Source organism: Pecten maximus, chromosome 7 (assembly GCF_902652985.1).
Source record: "Pecten maximus chromosome 7, xPecMax1.1, whole genome shotgun sequence".
Lineage (NCBI taxonomy): Eukaryota > Metazoa > Mollusca > Bivalvia > Pectinida > Pectinidae > Pecten > Pecten maximus.
This window is the reverse complement of record NC_047021.1, coordinates 7,679,515-7,693,252: the sequence shown is the minus strand read 5'-3', so window position 1 is coordinate 7,693,252 and position 13,738 is coordinate 7,679,515. Positions and strand designations below refer to the sequence as shown.

General features: G+C 40.7%; 1 protein-coding gene across 2 annotated transcripts in view; it reads left to right on the top strand.

The window, feature by feature from the left end:
• Window positions 1–763: 763 nt before the first annotated feature.
• The window catches only part of LOC117331486 (thioredoxin reductase 1, cytoplasmic-like), a 47,598-nt gene continuing 34,623 nt past the window's right edge, over window positions 764–13,738 (top strand). Inside the window, exon 1 of one of the 2 annotated variants that reach the window (XM_033890219.1) lies at window positions 764–859. The gene's annotated coding sequence lies outside the window, so the exon portion shown is untranslated. Of the gene's footprint in view, window positions 860–1,765; window positions 1,941–13,738 lie in introns of those variants that run through there. The other variant, XM_033890218.1, reaches the window with a different exon arrangement.

Genomic DNA, 13,738 nt, shown 5'->3' with positions numbered 1-13,738 from the left:
ATGGAGATACTTCCCATTTCGATACCTCGATAAAACCTCACGTCTCAGTACCATGGAGACACTTCCCATTTCGATACCTTGATAAAGCCTGACGTCTCAGTACCATGGGGGCACTTCCCATTCCGATACCTTGATAAAACCTCGCGTCTCAGTACCATGGAGATACTTCCCATTTCGATACCTTGATAAAATCTCGCGTCTCAGTACCATGGAGACACTTCCCATTTCGATACCTTGATAAAATCTCGCGTCTCAGTACCATGGAGACACTTCCCATTTCGATACCTTGATAAAACCTCGCGTCTCAGTACGTTGATGTAACCTCCCTTCCCGATTTAAATCATGGTCAAAGATCCTTAATTTCTACCACAATAATGACCATTCTAAATGTATCATATATATGTATAACATCTTCAGGAGAAAGAAAGAGAAAGGGTGCAAAGGTTTAGAAAAGAGATGATGCTGGAGGCATTTCATTTCAGGAACGGACGCGGATTACATGATACCATACAATGTATGATAAAAGTAGTACTCGTACAAACAATACTACAGATACTATTCTAAATTGATATCATAGATAAAGTAAAATTAACTGGTAAATGCACTTAGATTGACTCACAAAGTGTTTTTTTTTTATTCAGGATGCCTTGCCTCTGAAATAGCGTGTGCATTACAAGTTGTACATTTCAAAGCCGGATATGAGAATGATTGAGAGTTATGTGGTATGGTGCTTGTACAATATCACACTCTGATATTACACCTGGACGGAGGTCAGATCCGGCATGAGTTAGCAAACTTTCCGTTTAGTAACATCAAGGAAACGCGAGATAAGATACACATACGGAAACTCGTACGAACTGTAAGTAGATATAATTTTCAAACAGTTCAAATATATTTGATTAAATAATATTTTCCGATGTTCAAATGAATGTAGAATATGCCATACAAAGCTATGGATTTAGGATATCTGATAAAAGGCGATGGATACACATCGAATAAGACTACTTGGGGTCGTGTTTTAGTGACAGAAATACATTGGTACCTACAATGTAGTAGTCTATAAAAGGAGACAAATGTCATTTCGCCGACGAAAGCCGTGACGTCTTATTTTAACCTCAGACATGTAAGAATATATACAAAAGTAAAATCTGGTGTGAAGTATGATTTAATCCGATGTTTAAATAAATTATATGACTATAGTCTACCTCATAATCACAACTTAACAGCAATAGGCCATACAAAATGTACTCACATTAATTCCAGAATCATTACTGGTAATCAATGCAATCACACAGTCGAGATTGACCAGTAGATTTTTTTTTAATTTTAGTAATGCATACATAGTGTCATGTTTAAGTTTACGGACTGGGGGAATAGAGTGTTACTATTCAGAAATGGAAAATATCCTATCATACAGTGATAAACAGTTATTACGACCGGTTACGTTTGAGTAATGTGAACGTAGCAGATGTTTTTGCTGTCGTTGACTGAAATTGAGGACATCCTGATATCTAGTTAGATTCTACTGTGGACAATCCGTTTTAACTAAAAAATCATGTGTTTTTTTAATTAAACATTGTCTCGTAAAAAGAAAATTTGAAAACAAACAGAATCTAAACCTAAGTCAGTAATTTTTTTCTGTCCCCACTAAACGCCAAGTCACTTCGTCCTGTTCCATAAGCTGACCTTCCAGAGGATTCCCCATCGAGGATGAATTTGCAAATTTCTATGTGACGTCATTATAGGTCTATAAATAGAATCACGTGGTTGGCGGGATATGACAAGGAGTTACATAGCTCCGTTGGCTAACACCGGTGGGTGTATGTTGTGTACAGGATATAGAAGTACGGTCATTCACTATAAATAGGAGTTTACAATACAACTATACTATAATCCACCATTTTGACAGTGGAGTTGCCAAGAAGGAGGTTATCGCTCAGGTAGACATTCACAACTTGTTTATTTCAACCATTCATTCTTCAGGCGTTCGGCCATGTTTCTATCGTAGAGATTTCCTTCGGTTTCCGTCTCTCTTTTGTATTCGGAACGGATATCTGTCCATCACAATTCATGTTTGTGTTTATAATATTTTGTTTCAGTTTACAATGCTATTTGTACGCGTCCAGGCCAGCTGTCATGAACGACAGCTACTGTACAGAGGAAGTACAGGACCTACAATGTAGCATACTTTCCACCCGAGTTTCACTGTTTCAGTACAAATTATGTGTAAAAGTATGCACGTGTTAGTTCACGTATAAGTTTAAACAGAGATGTATTCAGACATGCCGATATGAAATAAAAATTCATTGTTGCCATTTTCACCTACAGACAGGTACAAATGGCTCTCTGGTCTGTACTAGTACTATCAGAGACATATATAAAGTAATTAATTTAAGGCCCATGACACTTTGACCAATCCTAGCTTATACTTACTTCTGGTAGCTCAGACTGACCAAGTGGGAATTTACTTTTACTTCTGGGATATTTGCTTAGAGTGGGGTGATACGGACAGAATATTTTTCATTAACTTACTTCCTAGACAGATTTAATTGGTGTTGTATGCCATTCCTAAGTCTAAGTATAGCTACAGTATGCCTAAATGTATATACTACCAGTAGCATGGCTGTTTGTTCCCTAGACTCCTGTCCTCATATAGACCCTGGCTGTTGTAACACAACACAACACCCCCTCATAGTGTCATGGTGTCCCTTATACACCGGCACTCATCTTCATAGACACTGTCAGCTCCCGGTTGTTGTACCCTATAGACACGTCATCAAAGACACTGGCTGGCGTTGTCCCCTAGACACAGACACCCAACCTCTGACATAGACCCTGGCAATTTTGTTCCCCTATAGACAACCGTCCTCATAGACCCTGGCTGTTTGTGTTCCCTTAGCCATGCACCCTTCCTCATAGACCCTTGCTTTTGTCACTTATAAGACACCGCTCCTCATAGACCTGACTGTTAGGTGTTCCCTAGACACCATGCAGTCCTCAGAGACCCTAGCTGGTGGTGTTTCCTAGACAACTGTCCTCAAAGACCCTAGCTGGTTGTGTTCCCTAGACAACTGTCCTCAAAGACCATGGCTGTTTGTGTTCCCTAGACACCATGTAGTCCTTATGGACCCTGGCTGGTGGTTTTCTCTAGACACCTGTTCTCATAGACCCTGGCTGGTGGTGTTCCCTAGACACCTGTTCTCATAGACCGGAAATAAGACTGGCTGGTGGTATTCCCTAGACACCAGTCCTCATAGACCCTGGCTGGTGGTGTTCTCTAGACACCAGTCCTCATAGACCCTGGCTGGTGGTGTTCCCTAGACAACTGTCCTCAAAGACCCTAGCTGGTTGTGTTCCCTAGACAACTGTCCTCATAGACCCTGGCTGGTGGTGTTCCCTAGACACCAGTCCTCATAGACCCAGGCTGGTGGTGTTCCCAAGACGCCAGTCCTCATAGACCCTGGCTGGTGGTATTCCCTAGACACCTGTTCTCATAGACCCTGGCTGGTGGTATTCCCTAGACACCAGTTCTCATAGACCCTGGCTGGTGGTATTCCCTAGACACCTGTCCTCATAGACCCTGGCTGGTGGTATTCCCTAGACGCCAGTCCTCATAGACCCTGGCTGGTGGTATTCCCTAGACGCCAGTCCTCATAGACCCTGGCTGGTGGTATTCCCTAGACACCAGTCCTCATAGACCCAGGCTGGTGGTGTTCTCTAGACACCAGTCCTCATAGACCCTGGCTGGTGGTGTTCCCTAGACACCTGTCCTCATAGACCAGGTAGCTGGCTGGTGGTATTCCCTAGACGCCAGTCCTCATAGACTCTGGCTGGTGGTGTTCCCTAGACACCAGTCCTCATAGACTCTGGCTGGTGGTGTTCCCTAGACACCTGTCCTCATAGACTCTGGCTGGTGGTGTTCCTTAGACACCTGTCCTCATAGACCCTGGCTGGTGGTGTTCCCTAGACACCAGTTCTCATAGACCCTGGCTGGTGGTATTCCCTAGACACCTGTCCTCATAGACCCTGGCTGGTGGTATTCCCTAGACGCCAGTCCTCATAGACCCTGGCTGGTGGTATTCCCTAGACACCAGTCCTCATAGACCCAGGCTGGTGGTGTTCTCTAGACACCAGTCCTCATAGACCCTGGCTGGTGGTGTTCCCTAGACACCTGTCCTCATAGACCAGGTAGCTGGCTGGTGGTATTCCCTAGACGCCAGTCCTCATAGACTCTGGCTGGTGGTGTTCCCTAGGGTAGCACACCACAGTAAGACAGCCTGGCCATGGGCAATTTTTTTGTTAAGCAAATAACTCCTGTATTATGATATGCATAAAAAATGAAAAAATAAATGTACACTATAATTGGTATATTCAGTATGAAGTAGTACATACAGGCTTCACATTTATTAAAACAAAAATCAATAAATTGGTTCCGGATTTTAAATATCCGGATTTTCCGAACGTGTGTTTACACAGGAAATTTAGTTTTGCCTACAGCGCAAAATGGCAGCCCACAGAAAAGGTAAGATAGCGGAAAAACTTAATTTACAACATATGTCCAAACAAGATTAATTCTGTCTTTGGGATAGAGATATTTAATTTTAAATAGGTTTCAGGAAAAAAATTGTGTAGAGAATTGTGCCATTTTGGGTCAAATATCATAATATTTTGCAATTTTTGAGAATTTTTTAAGCTGTTACCATGGTATTCACAGCTCTAAAAATCACAGAAAATATCAGTTTACTTATCCTTCAGAGCTCTATTAAAATTGCAAATGTTGTACAGATTTCAAATATATATACTTTATTAGAGGTTATATGTAAGGTTAACTGGCAATGTTTACATATCTAAAACATGTGCCATATTTTTCAGAATTTGGCATTTTTACTGTACACTGCTACCTTATAAGGGCTGAAAAATGTTATTTTTTGGAAATTGTGCTTAATTATGCTTGATTAAGCTTCATTTTAATTCATTATTGCTCAAAAATGCATAAAAACAATCTAAAACTTGTTTATTATCTGGCTTGTCATATTAGAAGAATCAAGGGAGGTAACTCGCATATCTACCCATTTTAAGGGTGGGTTAATTAAGCATAATGTTAATGAGTCAGTGTAAATTGAAAAGATATTCTATGTTTTATAACAAACCCAATATAACTTATTGGGTATCTAACAAACCATATAGACTGAATTCTGGTTAGTTTTACCTGATTTATTACCCCGTATCCATGGAAACTATTACAGTAAGTGTTATTTTTTGAAATATTTGGTGAAACCATTATTTTCAGTTTATTTATACAATGGTAAGCATGTAATTTCAATGGCTTGAGTGTACGGTTGATGCAATATTGTCAATTATGGTCATTCACTTAGGTAAAGCAGAAAAAATAGCATTTTCCGCATAAAATGGGATCAGCGGACACTTTCATATGATCATTGGTACATATCTGAATAACCGGGGTGGAAACAGATGATTGTGATGTCATAGGCATGACATTTTGAAATCTTGGATGTCATGCCATGATTTATCAGTTAGAATATTGCATGTGTTGCTAAGCTGAGGTTTGGAAAGGAATTTGGTTATTTATTATGACACCATTGAGTATTTATGACGTCATAGATACCATCTGATGACGTCATAGTTACTGATGACGTCATGGTAACTATGACGTCATATTACAAGGCTAAATTTGATAGTTGTATAGTATTTTTTGCTTGATTACATGCACAGAGACTCAAAGTACCACATTCAACTCAAAACACAACTTTATTCAAGAGATATACAGAATTATGGGAGTTTTCATCTTTAAAATTACCTCCCCTTATTACTGGATTGGGAGAAAAAGTTGCCAAAATACACCTCTCAGGGAAATCAGCAATACTCGGTGACTATTAAAGATACACGGTAACCGGATATGTCATTTTGTTCGTCGGAACATGTTCTAGACATTCATGGGTTTTTAGTAAAATTAGAATTTAAAAAAGTGATGTATAAGGTAGCACACCACAGTAAGACAGCCTGGCCATGGGCAATTTTTTTGTTAAGCAAATAACTCCTGTATTATGATATGCATAAAAAATGAAAAAATAAATGTACACTATAATTGGTATATTCAGTATGAAGTAGTACATACAGGCTTCACATTTATTAAAACAAAAATCAATAAATTGGTTCCGGATTTTAAATATCCGGATTTTCCGAACGTGTGTTTACACAGGAAATTTAGTTTTGCCTACAGCGCAAAATGGCAGCCCACAGAAAAGGTAAGATAGCGGAAAAACTTAATTTACAACATATGTCCAAACAAGATTAATTCTGTCTTTGGGATAGAGATATTTAATTTTAAATAGGTTTCAGGAAAAAAATTGTGTAGAGAATTGTGCCATTTTGGGTCAAATATCATAATATTTTGCAATTTTTGAGAATTTTTTAAGCTGTTACCATGGTATTCACAGCTCTAAAAATCACAGAAAATATCAGTTTACTTATCCTTCAGAGCTCTATTAAAATTGCAAATGTTGTACAGATTTCAAATATATATACTTTATTAGAGGTTATATGTAAGGTTAACTGGCAATGTTTACATATCTAAAACATGTGCCATATTTTTCAGAATTTGGCATTTTTACTGTACACTGCTACCTAGACACCAGTCCTCATAGACTCTGGCTGGTGGTGTTCCCTAGACACCTGTCCTCATAGACTCTGGCTGGTGGTGTTCCTTAGACACCTGTCCTCATAGACCCTGGCTGGTGGTGTTCCCTAGACACCAGTCCTCATAGACCCTGGCTGGTGGTGTTCCCTAGACACCTGTCCTCATAGACCAGGTAGCTGGCTGGTGGTATTCCCTAGACGCCAGTCCTTATAGACTCTGGCTGGTGGTGTTCCCTAGACACCTGTCCTCATAGACTCTGGCTGGTGGTGTTCCCTAGACACCTGTCCTCATAGACCCTGGCTGGTGGTGTTCCCTAGACAGCTGTCCTCATAGACCCTGGCTGCTGGTGTTCTCTAGATCTAGACACCTGTTTTTATAAACCCTGGCTATCGGTGTCCCCTTGAATTGTCACCCATTATCGTATAATCCATGCTGTTGCAAGGATAAAAAAAACTTAACTCCCAATAAAAAAAACCAATCACCAGCTGTACAAACCATACAAATGTGAATTAATTATATAAGTCCAGTGTAGGAAATGGCCAAGGAATATACCTGCTGCAAAACCCCGCCCCTACCAACTTTTCTGCAGTCTGAAGGATGGGTTTTTGTTGTCAGTTTAATAAGAGAAATTGGGAAATGATCCCAGAGCAAAACGTGTCTATCTGTTGTATGTGATCAGGAGGTGATACATCTATGATGTAGAACTCCTGCATCATCTAGGTGGGTCAGGGCCTCTAGGTATGTGTGGTTTACTGTCTCCTTATATAGGGGACAAGGTGAGACAATATTTGATCTGCTGGCCCACACCACAACACTTGGGATTTTTATCATGTTTTCTTTTCTGCCTTCCCTGTCTGCTTCCTTCCTTCAGTAGCCAGCATTGCAGGTATCGATACCTGTTGTCCTCCATGAATCTGTGATGCTGGCTGTTAGTAGGACAATTAATTCCACACAAACAGAATAAAAATTTTACCAGACAGGGTTCCCCAAGACTGATGATGAGCTAACCAATGTAACTGCCACTTACCCGGGAGATACAGCCAAACATCACACAATAAAATACTAAAATTATAGACTTTGGTTAGGGGTCACCACAATCTCTCATCAGTGAAACTCATACACTTGTGTTGAGATATCCCTGTCCAGGTAACAGTCCCATGTTAGATTCTATTATAACCTTCCCCACTAAGTGTTTATCCCTGTCCAGGTAACAGTCCCATGTAAGATTCTATTATAACCTTCCCCACTAAGTGTTTATCCCTGTCCAGGTAACAGTCCCATGTAAGATTCTATTATAACCATCCCCACTAAGTGTTTATCCCTGTCCAGGTAACAGTCCCATGTAAGATTCTATTATGACCTTCCCCACTAAGTGTTGTTATATCCCTGTCTAGGTAACAGTCCCATGTAAGGTTCTATTATAACCTTCCCCACTAAGTGTTGTGATATCCCTGTCCAGGTAACAGTCCCATGTAAGGTTCTATTATAACCTTCCCCACTAAGTGTTGAGATATCCCTGTCCAGGTAACAGTCCCATGTAAGGTTCTATTATAACCTTCCCCACTAAGTGTTGTGATATCCCTGTCCAGGTAACAGTCCCATGTAAGGTTCTATTATAACCTTCCCCACTAAGTGTTGTGTTATCTCTGTCCAGGTAACAGTCCCATGTAAGGTTCTATTATAACCTTCCCCACATTGCATATGGAAAGAAAGGATCCACTTAGTCAGGTGGTGAAGTATAAGTTGTCAAAATCGGCCCCTGTGTAATCCGGATCCCTGTCTACACCGGCTTTATTGTTTGGTCCCGGTACTTTCCCTTGTACATTATAGTAGACAAAACCTGTATAATCCAGAATATTGTCTATTCTGAAAACCAGCATTGTTTAATTCTGTATATATTGTCCAGCAAGACCCTGCCATCAATCGTGACGTTCAGCTGTAGTCAAGCCTTTATATAAGCGGTCACCCAAGGGACCGTCAGAAACTTGCTGCTTAAGATAGGTGGCTGCTAAAACCAGGTTCACCAGAAACTCGCAACAAAAAACCAAAAGTCTTAGTAAATTAGTTTCATCTGGGAAAAATCTTCATTTATAGTTTGTTTGTTATATTTCACATAAATTTTGTCATGTTCAGTCTCAGTTTGCATGTTAACGCTTAATCCTGCAAAGACTCAACAAGTGTGAAGAATCCGAGTGTGTAGATTTTCGTAAACAAAACAAATAACATGACGATCGATAATAAAATCTGGTCATCTGATCATCTTGGATGTTTACCTCTGGACACAATGGCCACTCATTACGGGATGAGATAACGACTAGGGCCAGATTTTCGTGACCTCTGGCTGCATTAGGCAGGTGACTGCTTATTTAAGGTTCATTATATAGTATTTTCCATCCAGCAGACCACACACTGGCCGCATAACAGATCTAGAGGTAACCACTTATTCAAGGTGACCGTTCAAGCAGGTTTGACTGTATGTCTGGGCAGACTTTAAGCTCATTTGGTAGGCAGACTTTGATCTCAATTGGTAGGCAGACTTTGATCTCATTTGGTAGGCAGACTTTGATCTCATTTGGTAAGCAGACTTTCAAGCTCATTTATACATTTATTAGGCAGACTTTTGCCTACTAGGTAGACAGACTGAGCTTACTAGGTAGACAGACTGAGCTTACTTGGTAGACAGACTGAGCTTACTAGGTAGACAGACTGAGCTTACTAGGTAGACAGACTGAGCTTACTTGGTAGACAGACTGAGCTTACTAGGTAGACAGACTGAGCTTACTAGGTAGACAGACTGAGCTTACTAGGTAGACAGACTGAGCTTACTTGGTAGACAAACTGAGCTTACTAGGTAGACAGACTGAGCTTACTTGGTAGACAGACTGAGCTTACTAGGTAGACAGACTGAGCTTACTTGGTAGACAGACATGAGCTTACTAGGTAGACAGACTGAGCTTACTAGGTAGACAGACATGAGCTTACTAGGTAGACAGACTGAGCTTACTTGGTAGACAGACTGAGCTTACTAGGTAGACAGACATGAGCTTACTAGGTAGACAGACATGAGCTTACTTGGTAGACAGACTGAGCTTACTTGGTAGACAGACTGAGCTTACTTGGTAGACAGACTGAGCTTACTTGGTAGACAGACCGAGCTTACTAGGTAGACAGACTGAGCTTACTTGGTAGACAGACTGAGCTTACTTGGTAGACAGACTGAGCTTACTTGGTAGACAGACTGAGCTTACTAGGTAGACAGACTGAGCTTACTTGGTAGACAGACTGATCTTACTAGGTAGACAGACATGAGCTTACTAGGTAGACAGACTGAGCTTACTAGGTAGACAGACTGAGCTTACTTGGTAGACAGACATGAGCTTACTTGGTGGACAGACTGAGCTTACTAGGTAGACAGACCGAGCTTACTTGGTAGACAGACCGAGCTTACTAGGTAGACAGACTGAGCTTACTAGGTAGACACACTGAGCTTACTAGGTAGACACACTGAGCTTACTAGGTAGACAGACTGAGCTTACTTGGTAGACAGACATGAGCTTACTTGGTAGACAGACTGAGCTTACTTGGTAGACAGACTGAGCTTACTAGGTAGAGAGACATGAGCTTACTTGGTAGACAGACTGAGCTTACTTGGTAGACAGACTGAGCTTACTAGGTAGACAGACATGAGCTTACTAGGTAGACAGACTGAGCTTACTAGGTAGACAGACTGAGCTTACTTGGTAGACAGACATGAGCTTACTTGGTAGACAGACTGAGCTTACTAGGTAGACAGACCGAGCTTACTTGGTAGACAGACCGAGCTTACTTGGTGGACAGACTGAGCTTACTTGGTGGACATACTGAGCTTACTAGGTAGACAGACTGAGCTTACTAGGTAGACAGACTGAGCTTACTAGGTAGACAGACTGAGCTTACTAGGTAGACAGACTGAGCTTACTAGGTAGACAGACTGAGCTTACTTGGTAGACAGACTGAGCTTACTTGGTAGACAGACTGAGCTTACTAGGTAGACAGACATGAGCTTACTTGGTAGACAGACTGAGCTTACTTGGTAGACAGACTGAGCTTACTAGGTAGACAGACTGAGCTTACTAGGTAGACAGACTGAGCTTACTTGGTAGACAGACTGAGCTTACTAGGTAGACAGACTGAGCTTACTAGGTAGACAGACTGAGCTTACTTGGTAGACAGACTGAGCTTACTTGGTAGACAGACTGAGCTTACTTGGTGGACAGACTGAGCTTACTAGGTAGACAGACTGAGCTTACTAGGTAGACAGACTGAGCTTACTAGGTAGACAGACTGAGCTTACTAGGTAGACAGACTGAGCTTACTTGGTAGACAGACTGAGCTTACTTGGTAGACAGACTGAGCTTACTAGGTAGACAGACTGAGCTTACTAGGTAGACAGACTGAGCTTACTTGGTAGACAGACTGAGCTTACTAGGTAGACAGACTGAGCTTACTAGGTAGACAGACTGAGCTTACTTGGTAGACAGACTGAGCTTACTTGGTAGACAGACTGAGCTTACTTGGTGGACAGACTGAGCTTACTAGGTAGACAGACTGAGCTTACTAGGTAGACAGACTGAGCTTACTTGGTAGACAGACATGAGCTTACTTGGTAGACAGACTGAGCTTACTAGGTAGACAGACTGAGCTTACTAGGTAGACAGACTGAGCTTACTAGGTAGACAGACTGAGCTTACTTGGTGGACAGACTGAGCTTACTTGGTAGACAGACTGAGCTTACTAGGTAGACAGACTGAGCTTACTAGGTAGACAGACTGAGCTTACTTGGTAGACAGACTGAGCTTACTAGGTAGACAGACTGAGCTTACTAGGTAGACAGACTGAGCTTACTTGGTAGACAGACTGAGCTTACTTGGTAGACAGACTGAGCTTACTTGGTAGACAGACTGAGCTTACTAGGTAGACAGACTGAGCTTACTTGGTAGACAGACTGAGCTTACTTGGTAGACAGACATGAGCTTACTTGGTAGACAGACTGAGCTTACTAGGTAGACAGACTGAGCTTACTAGGTAGACAGACTGAGCTTACTTGGTAGACAGACTGAGCTTACTTGGTGGACAGACTGAGCTTACTAGGTAGACAGACTGAGCTTACTTGGTAGACAGACTGAGCTTACTAGGTAGACAGACTGAGCTTACTTGGTAGACAGACATGAGTTTACTTAGTAGACAGACTGAGCTTACTAGGTAGACAGACTGAGCTTACTTGGTAGACAGACTGAGCTTACTTGGTAGACAGACTGAGCTTACTTGGTAGACAGACTGAGCTTACTAGGTAGACAGACTGAGCTTACTAGGTAGACAGACTGAGCTTACTTGGTAGACAGACTGAGCTTACTAGGTAGACAGACTGAGCTTACTAGGTAGACAGACTGAGCTTACTAGGTAGACAGACTGAGCTTACTTGGTAGACAGACATGAGCTTACTTGGTAGACAGACATGAGCTTACTTGGTAGACAGACATGAGCTTACGTGGTAGACAGACATGAGCTTACGTGGTAGACAGACTGAGCTTACTTGGTAGACAGACTGAGCTTACTAGGTAGACAGACTGAGCTTACTTGGTAGACAGACTGAGCTTACTAGGTAGACAGACTGAGCTTACTAGGTAGACAGACTGAGCTTACTTGGTAGACAGACTGAGCTTACTTGGTAGACAGACATGAGCTTACTTGGTAGACAGACATGAGCTTACTTGGTAGACAGACATGAGCTTACTAGGTAGACAGACTGAGCTTACTTGGTAAACAGACATGAGCTTATATAATTACTTGCAATTGGGAGACAGCTGCAGCCTGACCTTACTTTGAAGACAGCCTGATCATGAGCTTACTTGGAAGACAGAATGAGCTTACTTGGCAGAATTTGTGCTTATATACACTTTTAATTGATGGGCAGAATATATATATATATACTTGCATTGGTAGGCAAGCTTTGAGCTTACTTCAATATGTTATACAAAAAAAGGAACCAGGGAACAAAAAAAGATCGGTTAAACTTTTGTTGTATGGTATTCTTATTACCCCCAGATTACACAGGTGAATTGTTTTAGTCATCAATGTAAGACTAGACTAAACGTCGATAGATGAGTCTTCCAGAGCTAACAATATTGTGTCCATTAAGTACGTATAGCTGTGATCATATATTATATATAGCCACTGATATCTCTGGTAATTCCTTTGGGAATTCTTTGTCAATATCTGGCTATACTCTATTGTGGGTGTCAATATGACTGTATGGGAACTTTGATTGACCAATTAATGTCTAATGATTGATTTATTTAATATGATTACTTGTGATTATAGCAGCTTAACTCTATTATGATCATGTTGGCCATAATATTGTAACAGAGAATTCAGATGTTTGTTGTAAAATAATGTTTCAACCATTCCAGACCTACGTAGATAGAAGAAGTAACAGCTAGCATACACATAGTCTGATATATTGTTACATATGTCATCATTTGTTTGTATTTTGGATGACAACAATCAACTAAAATCCGTCAAACATGCAGTTATAAGCAAGTTCATTATTTCCAAAGCAATAAATTGATAGAAATATTTATATTTTCAAAAACATGACAAAAAAGATCTGTGAACTGCTTTATTATATAATTATGCGTTATCATTTCTGGGACTTTACGTTTCTGGGACTTTACGTGAAGCAGCCTTGTTGCATTATAGTCAATCAAAACGCACTGAACCACGTGGTTAAAAAATAGTCCTGGTCAAAGGTCACTGTGTCAACCAATCAAAACCCGTTTAGAGTTTATTCCAAATCAAATACTGTATATATAAACTGATTGATATTCAACAGTTGTAACAATTATTTCATGCCTTGGGAGTTGAATAAAACCCAACTATTGTGATAGAAATATATATCCTGAGTCCCTGACCATTAGAAGTGCTGATTAATTGTTAGATTGACAAACTCAACGGTAGTCCAATGCTCTCAGTTAATAATCTCTTTGAAACTTAGTAATATTTGTAATCAGGATATGTAGTTCTGTTCCTGAGTGGTATTTT